At 35.9% G+C, this 20936-nt stretch overlaps 1 pseudogene; it reads right to left on the bottom strand.

Moving 5' to 3' along the window:
* Positions 1-2854: 2854 nt before the first annotated feature.
* LOC114031758 lies at positions 2855-3724 on the bottom strand (annotated as a pseudogene).
* Positions 3725-20936: the final 17212 nt, after the last annotated feature.

Below are 20936 nucleotides of genomic sequence, written 5' to 3'. Positions count from 1 at the left end.
TTGAATTTAATTAATTCAGTCATGAAAATGTAGCTATAACATGAAGCACTGGGGACAATCTGGTGAATTTGAGCTACCCAAAGTGATATGTGAAACAAATTCTTACACCATCACCAAAAAACCAGCTAGCATGGCTCACTCTGATACTTTGGGTAACCTATAATTTTATCATCACTGATACTCCATCCAAAAACACAGAGCACAAGCCCTCTATGCTTTCTCATCTTACTTCACTCAGCTCTATGTTTACAATAAAAATACTCTTTTGAAGCTCTTTCCAATGCTATGGATATTCTTCCCTTTTGATACCTCAGAGGTACAAATGTACCATTTTCTATCAGATTATCCATGTGTATTTATTATTTCTCACTCTTCCTTTACAACCTCTTCACTTACTTTGCCAGTTACAAATGACCTTGATGTTGTTTTTCTTGGTACATTTCTTGTACACAAGTTATCATTGGAGCATACTACAGCCTGCTTATACCTACCACTTTATCTTTCCATTTTAATCTTTCTGAGGAAGATATGTTCCATGAATCTTACTGCTAAAGAGATGAGCTCTGTGGATAGCTTGGAATAAACTGAAGGCCCTAGATAATTTTCCAAATTCCATCCATCATGATCTTTTCCTCTTCCCATTGGGCCCTGCTCATTTGCATTCTGATGTAGGGCTTGAAGAAGATAAATACATATAAATGGGTTAAATAAATAGGATGTCTATCCAGCTACATTTCATAATCCAGAACATATATGTTTTTCATCCGCTTGTTTTTACTTCGATGTATGTGTATTATTATGTGTTTTAATGAAGAGATTTTATAGGGTCTTAGGGCTTGATGCAATGAATACAATTTCATCCAATTCTATTGTTGAAATCAATTCAATGCAACACATTAATTAAACCCCCAATGTTTCAAGGGCACTTTGCTAGGTGCTCAGGTAAATACAAAGGTTTGATAAGATGTGACCTCTACCCTCAGGGACTTTATAGGGGAAAAACATTTAAACAGGTGACAATGTTACCCATAAAATGTTCATTAGTGAGGTACAAAACAATGTACCATATCAGATCGGGGGAGGGGGCTTGTCATTATTAAAAGAGTTGATCAGGGAAGGCTCCATAAAGAAAGTATCTCTTGACTTGAAAGCTTAACAGGTGAAAAAGGATGATAGGGTATATTCCAGAAAGAATGAACTATCAGAGCAAAGACACAGAGTTTTATGGCTTCTAAGTTGGCAACAAACCTATGACCTCTCTCATTCCTTGAGCGTGAATCATATTTTCCAACATAATTTTTACTATCTTCCCCTATTCACCACTATTGAAATTGCTGAGTATCAAAGTACACATGGGCTTAACTTGTAAAAATTCATCAAGTTCCTCATAGACCTTTTTCACCTCTTCACCCTCAGCAACAGATGTTGCCTTCTAAGCAGCAATTATCTTCACGGCATTCTCCTTGTATGCACTCACCATGAGCACTGCAAGATGCGATAAGAAACAAAATTTCATGGAACACTTCATTGTTATATGTGAGTGCATAATTAAACCAATTCTGTCAATTCTTTTGATCTTCCTTTCATGGAGGACATCAAAACTCTTCTTACATTTATTTATCTGCAGTTTCTTCATTTGGGAAACAAGTATTTATTAAGTGCCTACTACATGCCAGACATTATGCTAGGCATTGGGGATTCAAAGACAAAAATCAAATCATCCTTATTCTGAAGGAATTTAATTCTTTATTTCTCCTAGTTATATTTACAATAAGAAAATGAATAGGAATATAGTTAAGTTCCTCAAGTAGTGTGTGAACTCACTAGTTACCAAATGAGATTATACAGTTGAATTAATATGAGCAAACTATCTTGAAAATATGTTATTTTTCATACCCTTTGCCATATTTCCCACCATTCTGTCAACAACTCTGTAAAAATAGATGGAGACCACTTGGCCATTACTTATTTTTGTCTGTTGAATTAGTTTCAAACTTGTATTGATGCTATGGTAGTAATCATTTCCTGTCTAATACTCATATGTTCTAAGTGGATAAGTAAGGACTTTCAGAAACAAAAGCTATTCTAAAACCTCAGAGCACCAACATCAGAGCACCTGAGTCAGAGTTGAGCACAAGGTATGAAAGGTTTTTGACTTACTCCCTCACAAATAACTATACTATGATCCAAGTTGCCTCTAGCAATCCCCATTAGTATCTACATGTTGTCACATCTGTCCCATCAAGTAGATCCCCACCTCTTACCATATATATATATGTATATATATATATACACATATATGTATATGTATATATATATATATGCACACACATATATATGGGTATTTCCCTACCACTATTCACTGAAAACAGACTTTTTTTAGTAGAAATTTTTTAAAAATATCACTTCTGACTTCCTGGGGTGAAGCCAAGATGACAAAGGAGAGAAAGCACTCAGCTGAGCTCTCCCAACATTCATCTCCAAACAACTTTCAAATAATGTCTCAAATTGAATTCTTGAGTGGCAGAGAAAGAAAGGTCAGAGTGAGACATTCTTACAGCCTGAGACAACATAGGAGGTCAGACAAAGAAATTTATGACATAGGAGAAGAGGCTGGCCCTAAACTCACATGAATGAAACAACAATGGTATAACTAGGTGGGGATGACAAAAGCAGCAGCAGCTTCAGGATCTCTCAAACCAGAGACAGTAAAGATACCTGATCACTAGCCAGAAAGAGATTAGAGGGTACCCTTTTGCTAGCAATGGATGCAGGACCAGTTTCTGTTAGGCAGCTCCATTGCCTAAATCCACTTCTGGGTTCAGAGTTCACAGGCACAGAAAAGCATTTTTGGTCAAGACAGAGTGGAAGTATTCCACTCCAAAAAAAAATAATAATCCAAACTTCCATTTTGCACATTAACTACTTCACTGACATCCTGTATATTCAAACATGTAACTGGTTGATCAGTATCTAAATTGGCAAGATCACACCAACAAAATCCTTCATCATGTGTCATACAGTAAATCTGTTTGTATTCCTTCCCAGACCAACCAACATAACTTACTGATGAATCAGAGTTACAAGTTGCAATCAGGTGATCTTCTTCATTGTCATTGCTTATATCAAAAACATTCACAAGTCCATCAGTTGATCCTGAGACTATCATGTTAGGGTTGTCAGGATGAAAACATACCTGGGTTATATTATCACTGTGTGTCTCTGAATAAACACCTAATGGGTCTTTTACAGGGCTTTGAGAACTAATTCTTGCATCTCAGAATACCATCAAAGTATCATCACCAACTTTTTCAGTGACAGCACAAATTATATGATCATTGCAATTAATATCAAAACTGATGAAAACATTGGAAGGATAACCCTTAAACACCTGTACTGGTATTTTGCCAGATAAGTGCATATCCCAACATTTTACAGTGCCATCTGTGCATGCTGAAAATACATGGGAATAGGAATGTGCAAATTTGACTCCTTTCAGTAATCCAGGCTGTCCGTTAAACTTCCTGAACAAACTTAAGGTCTCTCTATTATATAGTCTAACTGATCCATTGACACAAGAAACAGCAACTATGTATCCATTTTCTTCCTACACATTTTTTTAAGTGTCTATGTCGAGAAGGTAAGTGGGCTCTTTAGTCACTGCAGAATGTTTAGCGATAGACAAATTTGCAAAATATTCTTCAATCTTCTCCATACCTACAGTAGTATCATATAGTACTTCCCTGAGGGGAAGTATCACTTCTGACCCCAAGGGATCAGAGACCCTGAGGAACAGTGTTGATTACAGTCCCAAGAGATGAAGGTCTCCTCCTGAATAAAGACCAGAATGCAGACCAAGAGAGCAGTGACCACACTTCTCCCCAGATCACAGCACTTTGGAAGGACCAAAAACTTCCAAACCATCAGAAGTACTTCTGAAAACAGCAAGGCAAAAAAGCCTGAAGCTTGAGACAGAGTCCCTTTGCCCCTCCTCACACTGAGGACAGAACCCAGCATTAACAAAGTTCCAAATCAAGAAATAGGGTGAAAAAAGTGCAAAAAAACAAAAACAAAAAAGAACCTGGCCATAAAAATATACTATGGTAACAGGGAATATCAAGACACAAGTCAAAACAACTACAAGTAAAACCTCAACGAAAAATGTAAAATGTACACAAGCTCAACAAGAATTCTCAGAAGAGGTTAAAAATTTTTCAAAATCAAATAAGAGTGGTAGAGGAAAAAGTAGGCAAAGAAGCAAAAGCAAAAGAAGAAAAATATGAAAAGACAATTAACAGCTTAGTAAAAGAGGAACAAAAAATAATGAAAATAACACCTTAAAAACCAGAAATTGGCCAACGGAAAAAAAGTTAAAGAAGAAAATAATTCCTTAAAAATTACAATTGGGTAAGTAGAAGCTAATGACTCCATGAGACATCAAAAAACAATAAAACAATGTCAAAATAATAAAAAATAGAAAATGTGAAATATCTCATTTGATCTGAAAAACAGATCCAGAAGAAATATTTTAAGAATTATTGGATTACCTGAAATCCATGATCAAAGAAAGACCCTAGACATCATATCTCAACAAATTATCAAGGAAAACTGCCCTGATATCTTAGGGTAAAATAGAAATTGAAAGAATACATCAATCACCACCTAAATAAATCCCAAAATGCAAACTTCCAGGAATATCCTAAGCAAATTCCAGAGCTCCCAGGTCAAAGAAAAAATACTTCAGCTAGCAAGAAAAAATCTATCAAAATACCATGGAGCCACAGTCAGGATTAGTAGCTATCACATTAAAGAAGTAGAGAGCTTAGAATATGATATTCTGGAAGGCAAAAGAGCTGGGATTAAAACCTAGAATAACCTACCCAGAAAAACTAAGTAAGATCCTTCAAGGGGAAAAAATAGATATTTAATGAAATGTAAGACTTTCAAATATTCCTGATGGAAAAAAGACCAGCACTGAATAGGAAATTTTATTTTCAAATATAAGACTCAAGAGAAGCATAAAAAAGATAAACATAAAAGAGAAATCATAAGGGGCTACATTCCCATACAAGAAGATAATACTTGTAACTCCTAAGAACTTTATCATTATTAGGATGGTTAGAAGAATTATACATAGAAAGAGGGTGGGAGGACAAGTTGATTATGTTGGGGTGATGTAAAAAAAATGGATAAGCAAGAAAGATGAATGCCTTGGAAGAAGAAGAAGGAAAAGAAAGGAAGAATGGGGGAAATAATCCCACATAAAAGAGGAGTGCAAAGAAGAGCTTTTACAGGGGAGATGAAAATAGGGGGATCAGCAACACTTGAACCTCACTCATATGTAAATTGGTTAAGAAAGGGAGTGTGTGTGTTTGTGTGTACTAAATTGGTAATAGAAATCTATTTTACCCAACAGGGAAGTAGCAGGGGAAGGGGATAAATGAAAGGGGGATGTGGAAAAAAAAGAAAGCAAGAGGTGGGCAGATGCAAAAAAGAGGAGGGACAGGATAAAAACAGAGAATAAAGAGGGGAAAAATAGGATAGAGGGAAGTGCACAGTGCACAGTTAGTAATCTTGAGATAGACTCACCCAGAAAACAGAAGCAAAGAGCAGAACGAATTATAAGCTGGAATCCAACAATACATTGTTTACAAGAAACATACTTGAAACCTAGAGAAACAGAGTAAAAATAAGGGGCTTGAACAGAATCTTTTATGCTTCAGCTGAAGTAAAAAAGGTAGGCATACCAATCTTGATCTCAGACAAAGCAAAAGCAAAAATAAACCTAACTAAAAAGAATAAGTAGAGAAACCACATCTTACTAAAGGGAACCAAAGGCAATGAAGTACTATCAATACGAAATACATATGCACCAAATGGAATAGCACCCAAATTCTTAAAGGAAAAGTTATTTGATTTACAAGAGGAAATAGACAGTAGAACCATGCAAGGGATCTCAACTTTCACTTCTCAGAGCTAGATAATTGTAACCATAAAATAAGTAAGAAAGAAGTCATGGAGATGAATGGAATTTTAGCACAGTTAGAAATGATAGACCTCTGAAGAAAACTGAATGGAAATAGAAGAAAAGTATACATTTTTCTTAGCTATATATGACACATTCACAAAAGCTGACCACATATTAGGCATAAAAACCTCACAACCAAATGAGGAAAGCAGAAATATTAAATGCATCCTTTTCAGAACATAATGCAATAAAAATCAAATTTAATAAAAGGCTGTGGAAGTATAGACTAAAAAGCTAATTGGAAACTAAATAATCTAATACCAAAGAATGAGTGGGTTAAAGAACAAATCCTAGAAACAAGCAATAATTTTCATTAAAGAAAATGACAACAATGAGACAACATTCCAAAATTTGTGGGATGCAGCCAAAGTAATACTTAAGGGAAAATTTATATTTCTAAATGCATATATCAGTACAATAGAGAAAGAGCAGATCAATGAATTGGGCATGCAACTAAAAAAATACTAGAAAAAGAACAAATTAAAAATATCCAAATTAAATACCAAATTGGAAATCCTAAAAAATAAATGAGAGATTAATAAAATTGCAAGTTTAAAAAAACCATTGAACTAGTAAATAAAACTAGAAGCTGGCTTTATTAAAAAAAAACAACAACAAGAAAATAGATCAGTCATTGGTTAATTTGAGTAAAAAAAAGAAGAAAATAAATTACTAATATCAAAAAGGAAAAGGGTGAATGCACCACCAATGAAGAAAACTGACAAATGAGATGGATAAATATTCATAAAAATATAAATTGCCCAAATTAACAGGAGAGGAAATAGAATACTTAAATAATCCTATCTTAGAAAAAGATATTGAGCAAACCATGAGTTCCCTAAGAAAAAAAATCTCCAGGAGCAGCTGAACACAATTCATTTTGATTCACAAGTGAATTCTAGCAAATACTTAAGAAACAATTAATCCCAATACTACATAAACTGTTTTTAAAAAATAGATAAAGAAAAAGTCCTCCCTTTCATGACATATAGTTTTCATACCTAAATTAGGGAGAGCAAAAGCAGAGAAAGAAAACTATAAATCAGTTTCCTTAATGAATATTGATACAAAAAATTAAGTAAAATACTAGCGAAGAAAATACAGCAATATATCACAAAGATCATACACAATGACCAAGTGGGATTTATAACAGAAATGCAGGATTGGTTCAATATTAGTAATACTATCAACATAGTTGACCTCATCAATAACAGAAACAACAAAAATCATAGGATTATAACAATAGATACTTTTAGAAAAAGCCTTTCACACAATAAAACATCCATTCCTATTAAAAACACTTGAAAGCATAGGAATCAATGGAGTCTTTCTTAAAATGATAAGTAGTATCTCTAAAACCAAGAGCAAGCATTATGTGTTATGGGGATAAGCTAGAAACCTTCCCAAAAAGATCAGAGCTGCAACAAGGTGGCCATCATCACCACTATTATTCAGTATTGTACCAGAAATGCTAGAGATAGCAAAAAGACAAAAAGAAATTGAAGGCATTAGAATAGGCAATAAAGGAAAAAATACTCTTTGCAGATGATAGAGAATTAGCTGAAAAACTAGTTGAAATAATTAACTTCAGGAAAATAGCAGGGTATAAAATAAACCCACATACACCATCAGCATTTCTATATACTACCAAGAAAACCGAGCAGGAAGCAATAGAAAAAGAAATTCCATTTAAATATAAATTTCATTTAAATATTAATTACTTAGGAGTCTACCTACTGAGATAAACCCAGAGATTATATGAACAAAATTACAAAACACTTTTCACGCTAGTAAAAATCTAAATCTAAACAACTGGAGAAATATTAATTGCTCATGGGTAGGCCTAGCCAATATAATAAAAATGATAACTCTACCTAAGTTAATTTACTTACTCAGTGATATACCAAACTACCAAAGAATTATTTTATAGAGTTAGAAAAAAATAGCAACAAAATTCATTTGAAAGAACAAAAGGTGAAAAACATCAAGGAAAACAATGAAAAAATAATGTGAAGTAAGATGGCCTAGTCATACCAGATTTTAAATTGTATTACAAAGTGTTAATCATGAAAACAATCTAGTACTGGCTAAGAAATAGGGTAGTGAATTACTGGAATAGATTAGGTACATAATACACAGCAGTAAATGACCATAGTAATCTGGTGTTTTATAAACACAAAGATCCAAAATTTGGGGTTAAGAGCTCAACATTTGACAAAAATTTCTGGGAAAACTGGAAAATAGTTTAGCAAAAACCAGGCATAGACCAATTTCTTACATAGTATACCAAGATAAGGTCAAAATGGATAAACTATTTATACATAAAGGTTGATACCATAAGGAAATTAGGGGAATATGGGAAAAGGTACCTTTCAGGTACATGGATAAGGAAGAGTTTATGACAAAACAAGAGATAGGAAGTAAACTAGATAATTTTGATTACATGAAATTAAGAGGGTTTTGTACAGATAAAACAAATTCAGCCAAAATTAAGAGGAAAACAGGAAACATCGGAATAAATGCAGCAAGTTTATCTGATAAATGCCTCATTTTAAATATATAAGTAATTGAGCCAAATTTTATAAAAATAAGAGACATTCCCCATTTGATAAATGGTCAAAGGACATGTACAGGCAGTTTTCAGAAGAAATAAAAGCTATCAATAGTCACATGAAAAAATGCTTTAAATCATTATTGATAAGAGTGCACATTAAAACAACTCTAAAATACCATCTCCCATCTATCAAATCGGCTCACAGGAAAACGACAAATACTGGAGGGGATGTGTAAAAATTGGGACACTAATGCACTGTTGTTGGAGTTGTGAACTAGCCCAACCATTCCGGAGAACAATTTGGAACTATACTCAAAGGCTATAAACTGTGCATACCCTCTGACTCGCCAATACTACTACTAGATCTATATCCCAAAGAGATCAAAGAAAAGGGAAAAAGGACCTATATGTACAAAAATATTTACAGCAGCTCTTTTTGTGGTGGCAAAGAATTGGAAATCAATGGGATATATATCAATTGGGGAATGACTGAACAAGTTGTGGTATATGATTTGTATGGAATACTATTGTGCTATAAGAAATGATGAGCAGGATAATTTCAGAAAAACCTAGGAAGATTTATGTGAACTGATGAAAAGTTAAGTGAGCAGAACCAGGAAAACACTGTGCACAGTAACAGCAGCATTGCATGGATGATCAACTGTGAAAGATTTAGCTATTCTGACCAAGACAATGACCCGAGAGAATTTCCAAGGAATTCTATCTACCTCAAGAGAGAGAACTGAAGTCTGAATGCAGATTGAAGCATCATTTTTAACTTTATTTTTAGTGTTTCATTTTGTGTTTTCTTCTGCAACTTGGTTAATATAGGTGACATGGGTGACAACTTGGTTAATATAGAAATTATTTTTTTTTGTACGACTCCACATGTATAATTGATAAAACATTTTTTGTCTTCATAATGGGTATAGGAGAGGTAGGAGGAAGGGAGAGAATTTAGAACTCAAAATTTAAAAAAAATTATTGCTTACAATATTTTACATGTAATTGGCAAATATTTAATGAAATAAATAAAATAATTTGGGGGGGGAAAGAATGTTATTTCTCTGGACTATGGAGAAGCACATGGGAATTGAAGGAAGAGATCAAACAGAAGAAATGACAAGATGTATAGAGGTCTTTGTGTCCTTTGTGCACCTACAGGTCGCCTTTCCAATTTGATGCTTCCTAAATCGGACATAAAGCCTTGGACATATCTCAGACTCACATAAGTAAATAGAAAGACCTATGACAACATTGTATCACAGGTTATTTCCTCTTCTGACCTAGGCCAGTCAAGTGGCATCTGGGATCACATCCATAACCCACAGACAAGACAAAATAGGTCCCTTGTCCTCCAAATTAAATTGACATATCATCATTTGGACTCTAGAGTATTTTAAAAAAATAACAACAACAACATTTCAGGTCTATATACCAGCTTACACATATACAGATACTTAAGTATAAAACTCTAAGACAACTGTGGGTACAGGAGTTCCTCTTGATCTGTGGCAACATCAAAACATTTTGAACAGTAAATCCTTTTCTATAATGCAATATGGGAATTCTGAAATCCTTAGGGTAAAACAAGACACTGTAAAGATCATCAGTACTTGTTAACACTTTGATATTCTCTTTTAAAGGGTAATGCTGAGGAATGATTGGAAATACCTACCCCTAACCCCCATTGTTGGTTTACTGGCTCTATACCTGAGCCCTAGTAATCTTTATTTCAGTATGATTCATCATCATAAGGGGACCATCAATCTTGCCTGCTGCTCTGGCCTATGCCAGGAACGATGACATGGTCACTGTATTCAGTAAAGGAAAATGGCTTTCTCCCCTAACCGTGTGTTCTTTCAACAGTTACTCTTTCCACCACTGCCAGAAATCAAGTTCTAGGTTCTTTCGCCTTTTCTTGTTTTCCTTTCTGTTAACCTGCTTTGCCCTCTTTTTCTTCCTAATTTGAGCAGTTTTCTTCCTCTCTTTCCCCTCCCCCTACAACACCACATTGGATATAGAGTTCTTGACCAATGAAGCTTCTCTTTCCTAATTATTGGCATTCCTCCTATGTCTATTAGATCATGTATCTAAGTCAGACAGTTCAAACCTAACTGTTTGATTAGCTTACATTTTCTAGCCAAGGGTTTTGGTTTGCCCAAACTTCAGACATTTCAGCCCGTTTAAAATGCACTTCCCAACTGTTAGCTCTGGATATAGAAGCCTCAGACCTTGCCAGGCATGCTCAATTTTCCATGATTTCCTCTTGACTCTAGCCATGGTCCTGGAAAAGAACCTTATCACTGCTTCCTGGATGACAGATACCTAACTTTCTATATTGTATAAATTCTTTTCCAAGAGGAAAAAGAGTATAAATATATGATAAGTAGAAGAAAATGGGTTAGAAGTCACACGATTATAAAAAAGTAGAGTTCCCTTTGGTCAAGTTTAACAAATCATCGTAATGTACCATTAATCTCTATTTTTTCTCCTAATAAACTGCATAATGAAAACCTAATGAGCTTAATTATTTGAGTCCCAAATACAGCATGGTAGCAAACAAAGTGTTTTGGTGTAGCATATATGAAGATGTTCCATTCCTGTTACAAAATGAGACTATGTAGAATATAAAAGAAGGTGCCTGTCTTGCATAGTTGTTTTAAGGAAAGTACTTTGTAAATATTTTTAAAACTATATTCTTCAGGACTTCAATAATGCAGCTCCATCCATTCCCTCTCTCACTATGATGCTAGACTCTATCCTCCTATTGACATTTGATAGAGTTATCCAATGCATTGGAGGCCTTCTTCTAGATCTTTTGAAATTTCAGGGGTACCAATGTAAACCTGAAAGCAATCCATCTGCTTTCTCTCATCTCTTTTCAGTTTTTGACATGGGTGACATCTCCTTCCTAGATATTCTCTGACTTGATTTTCACTGCCTGAGGATTGATTGACCATCTCTGATTCCCAATATCAAAATTTCTTTCCCTGTCCATCATGCCTAGAAGTATTATCTCTTCTTGTTAGAATCTAGGTTCAGACAGGGTAGGGATTCTTCTACTCTTGTATCTCCAACATTTAGCATCGTTCCTAGTACATAGTAGGAATTTAAATGTTTTTCCTTCTTTCATTCATTCACCACCTCTACCACCCCCAACCCCATATTTTTTGCACTACAGAATCCATGAATTGTCTAGATTCCTTTTTAATCACCTCTTATAGTGAGTTTAATAATATGCCTTTGATAAAAATCTCAATTCTTTCAAGCCCCCAGTCAGACATCCTGGAAAATTGGAAAGAGAATTTCCTTCTCTCTTTCTCTTGCAACTGACCATAACCTCATTCTCAGCTGCCTTTGAGCAAATGAAATACACAAAGACCAATAGCTCTTGAGTTTACCACAGTTTTATCTTAATGTTAGCTTTTGGAGACTAGGTGAACAGTAACACAGACACACTTACACTCTTTCTCTCCCCACCCCACCCCCGCATGCGCGCACACACACACACACACACACACACACACACACACACAGACTTGGAAACAGATAAACCTTAGAATTCATCTAATGCTTAGAATATGTGCACATGTGCACATTTTTCTCAGAGCAGAAAAGAGATAAGAAGGAGGAAAGGGGAGAATCATTCTTATTTTTCTAAGAAAACATGGTTAGCTACAACCTCCTTTGACTTCACCCCATCACAGCCATACTCTCTCTAGGTTACATTTAGAGCTCCTCACCACCTTTCCAGCTTGCTTGATTTTTTTCTCTCTCTGACCTAATCCTCTTGGACAAAACTTCTGTGCTTTCCCTCTTTCTTAGAGAAGGGAAGAGCTGAGCTTCCATTCCCAGTCTCCCAGTCCTCCAAGAAGGCAAAAATTGGTAAGCTTCCAGTAACAACTCTTATCTCATTTGATCCTCACAACAACCCTGTGAGGTAAGTATTATCATTATCCCCATATTATAGATGAGGATACTGAGGCTCAAAAAGGGAAAGTGACTTGCCCAGGATCACACAGTAGGTATCTGTGGCAGTATTTAAACTCTGGTCTTCTTGACTCCAGATCCAGCACCCTATCCATTCAACTGCTGACATGTAGAAAAGGGAATTGACTTATTCTGTTTCCCCAAAGGACAAAACAATGGACAGAAGTTCCAGAGAGGCAAAGGTACGCTTAACATCAGGAAAAGCTGTCAAAACTGGAATGATCCACCTCTAGATGTAGTGGGCACTCCATCATTGGAGATCTATAAGCAGAGACTGGATGGCCACCGTTTGGATACATTGTAGGAAAGATTCTTGTTTCTTCTATAGGAGTCTCTGAAGTCCTTTCTAATTTAGAGATTCTGTGACTTCTTTGATTGATTTGTGATCACAGTGATATGGATAATCTCAGTAAAGGTAAAGACTACATCCCCTTCTAGACCTTATTTTATTGCATTACTATGTTTCATGTCCTCCTATAAGTTCTTCACAAGGAGCCTGTCAACATGCTGGGGATTTTCATCTAGTCTTCTCATTGTGTGATACCAATGGAGCACATGGGGTATGTATCTTTCATCTCTTGCTTTCACTGTACAATTGACTCACCTCCTCTTCTGGTCACACATTTCAATGATACCTTTTACGCTATTCTTGATGGAAAATTCTTCATTGGTAATGTACTGCATGTTTCTCATACTCACCAGGCATCTTTCCATTGACCATAGAGTGACTTGCAACTTTAATTCTTCAGGACTATGGGTTCCAAAATTCACAGCCAAAAAAAAAAAAGATAATAGGATTCAAAAGATGAACCTTTGTTTCAAGCAGATGTCTTTAAAAGCAAAGATTCCCACAGGCTATATAGACTGATTTTTTCTTGCTATTCATCTAATGCTAGGCCAAGATCATTTGCAGTGTCTGGACAAGATATTGGGGGGAGGGGGTAAGGGAGAAAGTTAAATGGATGAAAGATATCTACTGTTCAGAATATGATATGCAACCAAATGGTAATTCATTGAGTTAGTGCATTAGCATTATTCAGTCATTTCAATCATGTCTGACTCTTCATGACCCCATTTGGGGTTTTCTTGGCAAAGACACTGGAGTGGTTTGCCATTTCCTTTTCCAGCTCATTTTACAGATAAGGATACTGAGACAAACAGGGTTAAGTGACTTGCCCAGGGTCACATAGCTAATAAGTGTCTGAGGCTGGATTTGAAGATGAGTCCAAGCCTGGCACTCTATACACTGTGCCACCTAGCTGCCTAAATTCATTAGTACTTATGTTAATTTTACTAGGACTATTTATTAGCACTTAGACAAAGTAGCATCATGAATAAAAAGCCAATATCAGATTTAAGAAGACCTGAGTTCAAGTTCTACCTCTGATATATACCTGCTGTATAACCCTGGGCATATATTGTTTAACCTCTGCGCAACTCCTTTAGAATATAAATTACAGAGAAAGGGCTGATCTTTTTTGATAGAGTGACTCACCTCTTCGGGAATTCCCCATATTGGTGAAATCACAGGTCCAATGACATCCCATTAATACTTATATCTGGGACAGAACCTACATGTGGAGAATGAGTTGGAACTAGAATTGAATAGGAAGAAGAAAAAAGACTGGGTTGTGTTTAGAAAATTGCTCAGTGCAATCATCTTTTTTTATTATACTATTTTATGGAAATGCTTGTTTTATCCATAAATTAAATTTAAAAAGAAAAAGAAAATTGCTCAGTGCTTTGAATAATTCCAAGCTGCTTCTGAGCACAAAAATCCCACTTTGTAGTTCATATATTCTCCCAGGAATATGGAATGGTTAGAAACCTTGGGAAAAAAAGTTCCCAAAGACTCAAAGTTGTGGATGATCCAAAATGATGGAGGGTATAAGGCATGGTGGGCTTATGTAGGCCATAGCATATTTCTAATGATAGGTCACCTAAGGAACATCATTGATGAAAGAGATGCTTACCAATGGAGGTGTCCAGCCATGTAGGCATCCAGGACACAGAAAGAGATGTAGAAGAAGGCCTCTGGAATATTGGGTAAATACTTTGTGGAGAATCTTTGGGAGAAGATGGACAAGAGAAAGTTCTAGTGAGTTGCAACTGACATAAGTGGAGGAAATATCCACATTGATGAGATCACAAATTCAGTGAAGTCCTTAAGTATTTTGGGAAACTAGAGATATCGATCAGTAGTTATGGACGTTATTAAAACTTTTTTGGTAATTATTCCATATATGACTTTTCCAATTGCTTAGTATCCTCCCTTCTTTGATATATCTTGAAAACTGATCTTTCAATTCTTTCAAAATTGAGACACTTTCAGGAAAAATTTCTTTTGTGTACATTTGGTCTCATCCAGTCATGTACTTCATCTCCTTAAGTGCCATTTCTATTTCCACATGGAACAAAGATGGTACTGAGGTGTTAGAATAAAAATGTGGTGGTTTCCTTGTCATCAATTATGAGAATGGATCCACATAGAAATGCTGGCAAATCCGTTTGAGTTTTCCTTCTTCCCATTTCATCTATAAATGCTCTTGGAATGATTTGACTTAGCTAGGTTTTGCAGCAAGTTTTCTTCAGACTTGTTTTCCCTTTCACAACTCTTTGCTACTCTATGAAGTATAATTTGTCTTCTCCCATCCTCCCCTCTGATGTTTTGTAAGTGACTTTGCATGGTAAACTAGTGTCCCACTTGGGTGTCATGAATCTCTGCTTGTCAAGTGTTTGCTAGCTGATGTGATTTGAAGACTCTTTTGGCCTTCTTATTATGATGCTCTATTCCTAGTCCTAGTGCTATTTCCTGTTTTCATCCTTTGCACTGACTGTCCCTTATATTTGATGTTTCCCTCCACACCTCCACTTTTGGAATCCCTGGTTTCCTCCAATAATCAACTCAATTATTACCGTCTGCAGGAGGCTTTTCCTGGTCCCTCCAGTTGCCAGTGGCTTCCCATACATACAAGGTTACTTTGAATTTGCTTATGTCTTGCATATTACTATATATGTACATATTATCTCCCCCATTAGAATGTAAGCTATTTAAAGGCAGAGACTTTGGTTCCTACCTTTATGTCCTGCATACTTAGCACAGGTTCCAGGTCATATCAAGCACTTAATAAATATTTGTTGACTGATTGGTTTTATTTATTTCAGATGTCTGAATGGATTATGTTGGAACTCACAACTTCACAGTTTTCTCCTCATTATCCTTTCCCCTAATTTGACTTTTGCTTTAACTGGTTGGTCACACATGGCTTGATTCTGAAATGACTAAGTCTTTACTCACTTATTTCTTGTCCCTTAAAAAGCAGTATTTCATTTTCCTGTGATGTTCTTTGGTGTTCACCATGTCAAGAATCTTATGACTATCTTCTCAAAGAAATTATTGATAATATGCAAAAGTGAGGCTTCTAAGGAGCCCATAAGCCTTCATCTTCTTTTATTTCTTAGCCATATTTTCTGAGATATTTTTACCCATCTCTTATGCTAACCTTTGCATGGAAGACATTGAATATCAAGGTACATGTTGACTATATTTGGAGAATCTTTTCTTACTCTTCATAAAATGTACCTTCCTCTTTACTGTCTGTGACAGGTGTTGCCATCTAATTATCAGTTGTCCTCATAGTGGTCACAGAATCACCAAATCTCGGCATTGGAAGACAACTCAAAGATCTTAAAATTCTACTTATACTCACCAGAAAATCTCCTCTGTAACACCCCCAACAAGTGATTGTCAAGGCTTCACTTAAAAAATGGGGAACCCTCTACTTCTGAAACTTCCAATTACTACTTTTCAATAGGAAGGTTTTTTTTTGAGTCAATATCTGCTTTTCTGTCATTCTTCCCTCTCTCCTTTTTGTCTCTCCTTCCCTCCCCCAATTTCTAGTTCTACATCTTGGGGCCAAGAAGAATAATTCCATCCCCTCTTCCACAGAGCAAATGCTTGAAGACAATTATATTCATCATAAAAATTTCCTTTTTCAAGATGAACAGCACCAGTTCCTTCAATTGATTCTTGTATGCAGATGTGTGCTGATAAATGTTTAACAACTGGCTCTGGGGGCCAGGGAGGAAGTATATTCACAACCCACTTTTAAATTTAATCCACAAAATTAACATTTTCTCCATTTTTTTCAAGTCTAGACCATCAACAAAACAATAAATCAAAGCCTGATTTGTAGTGTTTGCCAATTTCTGAGGTATAAATACTAACACTGAAAAATTAACAATCAGCTCTAGCCTATATGGGCTGGCTTCAGCATACCCTTTATTATATCCTAAGCTTTCAAGACTCTTCACCAATCTAGTTACTCTCCTTTGAAACTTTTCTAGCAATGTCTTTCTTAAAATGTGGCACCCACAACTGAATTACAATATCATTTGACAATTACCTCCTATTCTAGAAATAATTCTTCACTTAATAAAGCTTAAGATCACATCAAGCTTTTCGGGCCACCATGTCACACTGTAGATTCACTTTGAGTAATTCACTAAACCCCCATTTTTTTTCTGATGAACTGTATGTTTCTTCTATGCTATACTTGTGAGGTTTATTTTAATATAATAATAGTAATAATACTTAATACACATACCACCTAGCATTGCGCTAAACACTTTACAAATATTATCCCATTAGATCCCAATAACAACCTTAGGATGTAGGTGCTATTATTGTCCATAAAAGACTTTCTATTTTACTTCAATAGTGATAAATCTATGATCTCACAATGTGGGTCCTACTTCTGTAGGCACAGATGACAACCTGCCCATGCATGCCCTCTTATCACGAGCAGCACCTTTGTCCATATCTTCCTAGAAATGCTCCAGAGGCCCACTCCACCCTACCCCCAGCCAATGTACAGTGGGAATTTGTCTAGGTCTCTTGATCTTGCATAGATATCAATGAATATCCAAGCTACCATTAGTTAACCCTTACTCTTACTGTGACTGTCCACCCTCTTTTTCTAGTAACACATTTACTTGATTACATGCTTGATTCTACTTCTGTGCAATTATTTGTTTGTAAGCTGCAAAGCCTACTCATGCCCATCACAAACCTCTCTATTACCCTTTGAGTGACTTGGAAATGCAATTCTTCAGAGGCTTTGGCATTGTATGATTTCCAACCACACAGTATCACCCAAAGAATTTTGATATTAAAAAGTTGGACCTTCCATCAGTTGAGAAATCACTGAACGTATTTAGCATATGAATGTGATGGAATACAATTGTGCAGTAAGAAATGATGAAAGGAATGGTTTCACAGAAATCCAGGAAGACTTGTATGAACTGATGCAGAGTGAAGTGAGCAGAGCCATGAGAACAATTTATACAGCAACAACAATATTGTAAAAATAAATGACTTTGAAAGAGTAAGGAACTCTAATCAATGCAATGACTAACAACAATTCCAGGGAAAACATGCTACTAATCTCCTGATGGAGAGGTAATTGGCTCAGAGTACAAATTGAGACACTAATTTTTTTTTTTTAACATGACCAATGTGGGAATTTGTTTTGCTTAACTATACATATTTATAACAGGAGTTTTGTTTTTCTTGCTTTCTCAGTGGGACTCCAGGGGAAGGTGGGAGAGAAGAAAAGGCAGATCTTCAAGAAAAATAAAATGAAATTTAATTTAAAAAAGATAAGCCTTAGTATTATTCTGTAAAAAATGAAAAATATAAAGAATTCAGAGAAATTAAGGAAGATTTTTATGAACTGATACAAAATTATATAAATAGAACCAAGAAAATAAAATGCACAATGCCTAAAACAAAGTAAATGAAAAGGTCACTAAAAGGAAGTTGAATGCTGAGGAATTTTTAAGACCAATAAAGTTCCCAGAGTGAAAATGAAGACAGTGAAACACATCTATTTCCACCCAGGTAGGAGGTAGGAAACCACTACGACTATGTTTTGTTCATTGTTAGATGCTGTTTTGATATCAGAATTTTTTGGTGAAGGAAAGCTTGAGAGGACTATGTTGTAAAGATAAAAGGCATCAATAAAACATTGTTAAGAAATGGGCCTTTGTCTTAGGGAGGTTTGGAGCTATTAAAAGCTCTGTATAATTTCCCAGGTGCAATACAAACCAAACTCTTCTTCCTATTGTATGCCCAGTTTCCACTCCATTTCCACTATCTCTCCATGATCTGTATAGTTACAGATGAGCTACATGGATTGCTGCAACAGCATTTCATGGTCTGAATAATAGGCTTTCTCCTTCTTGTTTTTTTCAACAATAAATGGATAGTTAGGCTAAGCTCTTTTGAATCATCATGGATATCATTTAGAAGACTGTGTCCTGGAGTTTAATGCAATTAGTACAATGTCTTCTCCAAATAGCATCTAGAGAATATTATCTGTGGAAACACATCATTTATGACAGTGACAAACAAATTTAGCAAGTATACACCTCCCTGTTTTATGTCATGCTTAGTATCTGTCTGGCTCCTCATCATCTGTAGGTCCAAATATATACTCCCTATTTGGCATTTGAAGTTCTTCACAATGTAGCCCCAAATTTCACTTCCAGCCTTAGGACACATTACTTCCCTTCATGCACTTGGCTTCTTTCTGTTCTTCATGCCTAATGCTTCCATCTTCATATCTCTGCACTGGCTATACTCCATTCTCTCTCTTAGAATCTCTAATGTCCTTTAAGACTCAGCCCAAGCATCACCTTCTACATGAGACTTTTCCTGAGCCCCTGAGATGGAGTCTACCCCACCTCCAAAACAATAATAAAAACTACCATGTATCTAATTTGCATGTAATTTCTCTACATAACTATATATGCATAGATTTGTCTACCCCCATGAGAATGTAAAATCCTTGAAGGCAGGGACAGTTTTGCTTTTGGACTTGTATCTACAACAATTAGCACAGTGCCTGGCACATAGTAACCAATTGATAAGTATTTCTTGATTGACTAATTGTTTGGGAAGTTGTCAAAGTTATCTCTGTTGTTACAGCTCTCTAGAAATCTTGTATGACTATTGGAGGGGAGACTTTAAGGAGGCCTTTTGCTCTACCAAACCAAAAGTTGTTGTTTTTTAATAGTCAGCAGACACTAGGCACGATGGGAGCTTTTATTCTCTGCCCCCTTTCAGTCAATTGTGTGATTTGGTCTACTGGAGAATATTGTTTGTGAAAACCTGCCTGCTTCCTTATCATAACATCAGGAAGGATGCCCTTGATACATCGTAAATTGCTTTCATAAATATTGTTTGGGGATGAGGAAGGAGGCATGCAGATCTTTAGTTATTGATACTTTCTCAATCACCTTTTTTGGTCCTAATAAAGCTGGTGATTTTTCCTGACCATTTGACAGTTTATAGATATCTTGCAACTTGATCTCACAATGCCTTCATAATCGCGTTATTTCTAGCATGGACCACCTCTGTGTATACTTGGTCTAGTGCAACAGCTTTCCCCATCTTTGTTTTCTTTAATGCTATTTCTACTTCCTCATGCGGCACATCAGAGACTTTACATTTCTTCCTATTAAATTTCATCTTATTAGATTTGGCCCAGTGTTCTAGCCTGTCAAGATCTTTTTGGATCCTGACTCCGTAATCTAATCTGCTAGCTTTCCCTCTTAGCTTGGTGTGATTTGCAAATTTGATATAAGCACACCATTTAGCATACTACCTATGCCTTTATCCAAGTCATTGACAAAAATATTAAATAGTATAGGGACAAGTAAAATTCTCTGGGGCACATCACTAGAGCTCTCTTACAACTTGACATGGAACCATTAATGACTACTCTTTGGGGCCTGCCATTAAGTGAGTTCCAAATACAGCTAACTGTACCACTAACTAATCTACTTTCCTCCATATTTTCTGCTAGAATAGCTTAAGAGACTTGTCAAATGCTTTGCTAAAATCAAAATAAGCTGGAGGTACAGGATCCCCTTCTCCCCCCAGTCTAACAATATTGTTTTTTAAAAGACATGAAAGTAATCTGTGATGTCATGTCGTTGATGAAGCCATGCTAGGTCTTTGGAATCACCATCTCATTTTTTAGATGTTAATTTTGTGGATGCTTATTTTATAGAGATAAAATATCTAGAGCAGTGGTGTCTGACTCAAATATAATTTGTTGTTCCATTGTGTCTGACTCTTCATGACTCCATTTGGAGCTTTCTTGGCAAAGATACTGGAGTGGTTTGCCATTTCCCTCTCCAACTCATTTTACAGATAAGAAAACTGAGGCAAACAGGGTTAAGTGACTTGCCCAGGGTCACATAGCTAGTACATATTTGAGCCCAGATATGAACTCAGGTCTTCCTGACTCCAGGTCCAGCACTCTATCCACTGTGTCACCTAACGGTCCCTTC

This window comes from Vombatus ursinus, unplaced genomic scaffold (genome assembly GCF_900497805.2).
Source record: "Vombatus ursinus unplaced genomic scaffold, bare-nosed wombat genome assembly UNPS02015255.1, whole genome shotgun sequence".
Classification (NCBI taxonomy): Eukaryota; Metazoa; Chordata; class Mammalia; order Diprotodontia; family Vombatidae; genus Vombatus; species Vombatus ursinus.
The sequence above is the reverse complement of the archived record's forward strand: the minus strand, read 5'-3'. Positions and strand labels throughout refer to the sequence as shown.